Source organism: Sinocyclocheilus rhinocerous, unplaced genomic scaffold (genome assembly GCF_001515625.1).
Source record: "Sinocyclocheilus rhinocerous isolate Xijiao unplaced genomic scaffold, SAMN03320098_v1.1 scaffold1829, whole genome shotgun sequence".
Classification (NCBI taxonomy): domain Eukaryota; kingdom Metazoa; phylum Chordata; class Actinopteri; order Cypriniformes; family Cyprinidae; genus Sinocyclocheilus; species Sinocyclocheilus rhinocerous.
The window spans coordinates 1,178,506-1,183,157 of NW_015650027.1; the positions used below are offsets into that span (position 1 = coordinate 1,178,506).

Below are 4,652 nucleotides of genomic sequence, written 5' to 3' on the forward strand. Positions count from 1 at the left end.
CATTTTGATGTAATTTTGTCTGTATTTATTCATCCATGCACAAAAAAGCAGAAGAGAGCTCAATTTAGTATTTGCGCGGTGTAGACACGGCTGTCTGTGTGCGTGCGCTTCAGATTGTGTGCGCAGAAAACTTCTCACACAGCGCTCGACTGTTCCGCCAACAATCCAGAGCGTCTTTTATGCTCACCTTGTGCCTTCGGGCAGTCCTTATATCGAGTCCTGATACGTGAGTTTGAGCGAGAATGCAAGCGTTGGCAGTAATGCATAGACTGACATTATGTGAAAATGTGGACAGTGCCAAAATAAAGGTGCCTATTTATACTACAGATATCGATATTTTACACGTGGCATCGATGCATCGTATCGTCAGACATCATATCGATGTATCGATCCATATCGATTAATCGTTACACCCATACTAAAAAGGCTCTGTTGTGTTAGCAGAGAAAGAATGACACCTCTATTACTGAGCTCTAGTGACTCTACATATTACAATATTTAATCAATTCACTCAAACCGTTTGAATACAGTGTGTTTCCTGTCAGTCACCAGCATGTGCAAAGAGCAATTAATTCAATCACAACACTCACATTTTACCCCATATTGTATCCCTGGTCAAAACCCATCAGGAGATTATAATTCCCTCTTCCTGTGCAATCATCATTGAAAGGTGTTGGGCACAATTTGGGTGGATTAGGAGATTAGCTGCTTATTGTCGATTTTACCCATGGGCCTCGTCTGATGTATCCCCACTGATGAAATGCTTTGTCTCCAGTGACTGCCAGCTATTGTTACACCTTTGTCAGGGTCGTTTAGAGAGACGTCGGCAGGGGAGGCTTTTAAATTTGCAAAGCATATTTCCAGATTTTCTCACTGTTACATTATTTCATTAATTTGAGTCTGTTAATGCACAGGATTTATCCCCCTGCCTCAACCGAGAGCAAGTGTTTTATATCATCAGAAAAAAAAATGAATGGGAAAATGTTTCCCTTTTTTAAATGAAGTCACAAACCGCAATATATACAGTAATAATGGTGTAATGCATGAAACTGTACACAAGCCAAAGATCGCCAACAACTAAACACATTCATACCTAAGGTGAGTGACCATGTTGCATAAATCTGGCAATAAAATTTCAATGCATTGATAATATAGAATTTATCTACTATTATGTTATTAATCTATTACACTACACTGTAATTTAGGGAAGCACCGATAACAAACTTTCAGCTGATAATTATGGAATTCTATGCAATGAAATGGCTGATTACTAAAAAAAAGGACAACATTAACAAATTTGAGTATATATTTCCTAAATATTACATTTAATAGAGTCATTTATTATACGTTTGTTTATAGATTATGGGTTAAAAGTGACTATTAGATAACGTAAATAATGCAAATAAAAATGTGAAAAAATATAATTAACAATTACATTTCTAATATCAGTTGGTACATATCTCATACTGACCGAACACCAATAATTTGAAAAAAAAAATTTCAAATTATCATCTTTCAAATAATAATCTTAAAGGTGATAATTGACGTTGATATATTGTGCATCCCTAATAACACCCTAATTTTTATGCATTTATTTCATAACCAGAATCTACTTTTTGAGCCTGGGGAGTGGGGATGTAAAACTTGATCAACTGTCTGTCAATATTTTTAATAATTCTAATAACTGCTCTAATATTGAACCATAAATAACCCTAACAGCAAAATAACCAAATCAAACAGTCTACACTTCAGATGTCTACAGATGAAAGATTTCTTTCAAAGTGTGCATAAATGATACAAACAAAATAATTTAAACGTTTAAATGGCCAATTTTATACCCTTTATTTAAAATACAAAAACTGTTAGGTTAGCAAGACAAAAATAACCCACACATGACTGAGAAATATAACAATTTCTTCCGAGTTACCTATCAATACATGCAATATTATAGTTGGTGCAGTGGTCAGTGCCACACACACATACAAAATAAACACACATACACAAACACACACACACACACTCACACCACTGTAATTAGTGAACCTCCTGACTTCCTTATCCTGCTGCTGTCCCAGCATCCCACCTATTGAAGTCCTGCTCTAAAGAAGTCCTCTCCTCCCTGGTCACTGGGTACAGGGAGGGGAAGCACCTGTCTGCTGAATGCTGGGTAACCCAGATAATGGGACTACCAGGAGAGGCAGCGTCTGGTCGTCTCTGACAAATTGGAAAAGAACAGCATTTATTTGAAACAGAACTATTTTGTAACATCTTTTGTTACTTTTGATCAATATGTGCCTTTGCTAAATAAAACTATTAATTAATTTTTTTTTTTTTTAGACACACCTAAAACCAGCCAGCTAACTTTATGCGAAAGAAAAGTAGAAGGATTATCCCGGCATGCTAATCTGTGGTAGCAGTCTCTTATTTGTTATTAAAAGAACATGGAGCCATGTTAACCAAGTTAAATGCTAACATTTTTGCTAATAAAACCCACAGCAGGAAACTACGCAGATTTTTATACTTAAGCATAAAAGTAGTCTCTGAAAGGCACAAGCACTAGCTCTTCTTTTTTTAAGCACAACAGCTTGTAAAAGATGTCCTCTTACACTACTAACACACACAAACACATTTGTGTTCATTCAGTTGTTATCTAATTGACTACTTAGTCCTAACAAAGACACCAGCTGGTGTGGGCTGGTGCACCGCGCAGGTGTCTAACACCCTCTGACACTCAGATTCACTCATACACATTAGCAGGACGCCAGGAAAGGTGCATGGGGTATTAAATTAATGGCATACCTTTCGGAGGGTGGCTAAACTGGTAGTTTAAAAAATCTAGTTACAAACTAAACTCACGAAATATTACAATTTAGAGCTCGAACAAAGTCATTCTGACGATGTCTATAAGGCCGAATTGTACCTGTGATGAGTCACAATGGTTGATTAATCGACTAGCTGTGCAACAACTGACTAGTTGATTAGAAAGATACTGAGACGCACAATTAAATATCCAATATTAACTGATATACACTACCATTCAAATGAGGAGTATACAGTAGATCCAATTTTTTTTAAATCCCTTGTGAAATATATAAATTTAGTACAATAATAATTTAGGTAATTCATGCCTATGATTTTGTACATTGATAATTTTACACAACCATCCGTTTAGAAACATGCTAGATCACCATATTGTCATACTGCCATCTGCGGCGACACACAACATAAAATTATATGGATATAACATGCTTGTTGCTGGAGGACACATTTGCATAGTGGATTCTGTGGGAGGTTGAAGTGTGTGAGTTGTGTTTGCTGGTGAGTGGATGAGGGTGGATGAGACCGTGTGAGTGTGTGTTTGTCAGGGTTTTGATGATGTGTAGGATCTGGTACAATTGAAAAATGTTACTGATTCCTCCCACTTGATTAACAGTAGGCCCACTACTGTTTATGTCACAACACTCCGCATAATGCGCTGGTGGAGGACAGGATCCATATTCAGTTATACACTGGAAAGTATAGGACACAAGCATGTATTAAATACGGAATCGTTTGAATCAACAGATAAAGCTATAGCTACTTTCTGCAATCACTGGTCAGACACCTCATTTAGACTCATTCAGAACCAAGTCAGTGCCAAAACCACTAATTATAGCAGACACTTTTATCCATCAAATGGATAAACACACTGACATACATTCACACATCACTGATGACTATTTTGTCTTAAAAAACATAGGTGAGGTAATGCATCTTTATACACATGACGCAATGGGTCAAAAAGGTTGTGGATTGCCATTTTAACGTGTGTATTTGTAAGAGAACATCAGAAATTTAGACTACAAGGCTACAAAGCATCAGAGAAGGGCATGAACAAGTTCGCAATAGTCAAGTATTCATGTGTTAATGTCTGCAGGAGTCAAGCTGGACTGCATTAGAAGAGGAGAAACAGGCTTTGGGAAGAAGAGCAGAGAACACACTCACCCTAGCCTACTGCGTACTGCCCCAGAGAGCCAATCACGAATGCATTGAAAAGTCCCCTCACTGCAATTATTCAGCAAGCATGCTACGATGATACAGAACAAGGTGGAGGGAAAGAGAGAGGGGGCAGAGAGGAGAGGATTACTGTGCAGGCCACACGCACAATCCTAAAACGGTAGCACTCTAAAAGTCCACAGTCATGACTAATTCAAAGCTCTCCCCTGCTATTGCTATCTGAGATCTGTTTTTCAAAACAGAGTTGCTGAAGGGGTAAATCAGTCTGACTGGCACACAAACTATGGCTCTGTTCCAAAACCTAGTGTGCTGCATTGCTGCCTACCACCTATGCAGCATCACTGAAATGCAACCTTTTAAGTGACTAAATTTAACAACCCAGGCTCATTGGAAAAACTGGCAATACTTCTGCAAAATTATATTATGTTACGTCTTGCATGTTTTGCGACACTTTCACAGTGAGCTGTCCAGTGAGTTGTGCTAAAAGCACATTCAGTTTTATCCAAAACAGATGAATGTGAATCTGGGAACGTTTTATCATGATGGTTGTTGTGCATATTTTGGCAGTTCAGAAATGAAATGTCCGGTAAGTGGCGCTAAAAGTTTAATGTTCTATTGCGTTTAATAATAACATATGCAATGCTAACATTATTGTT

At 37.7% G+C, this 4,652-nt stretch overlaps 1 protein-coding gene across 1 annotated transcript in view; it reads right to left on the minus strand.

The window, feature by feature from the left end:
* The window catches only part of LOC107711417 (calmodulin-lysine N-methyltransferase-like), a 74,567-nt gene extending 70,556 nt beyond the window's left edge, over nt 1–4,011 (minus strand). Inside the window, exon 1 of the mRNA XM_016516408.1 lies at nt 3,985–4,011. The gene's annotated coding sequence lies outside the window, so the exon portion shown is untranslated. The remainder of the gene's footprint in view (nt 1–3,984) is intronic.
* Between the last annotated feature and the right edge of the window lie 641 nt (nt 4,012–4,652).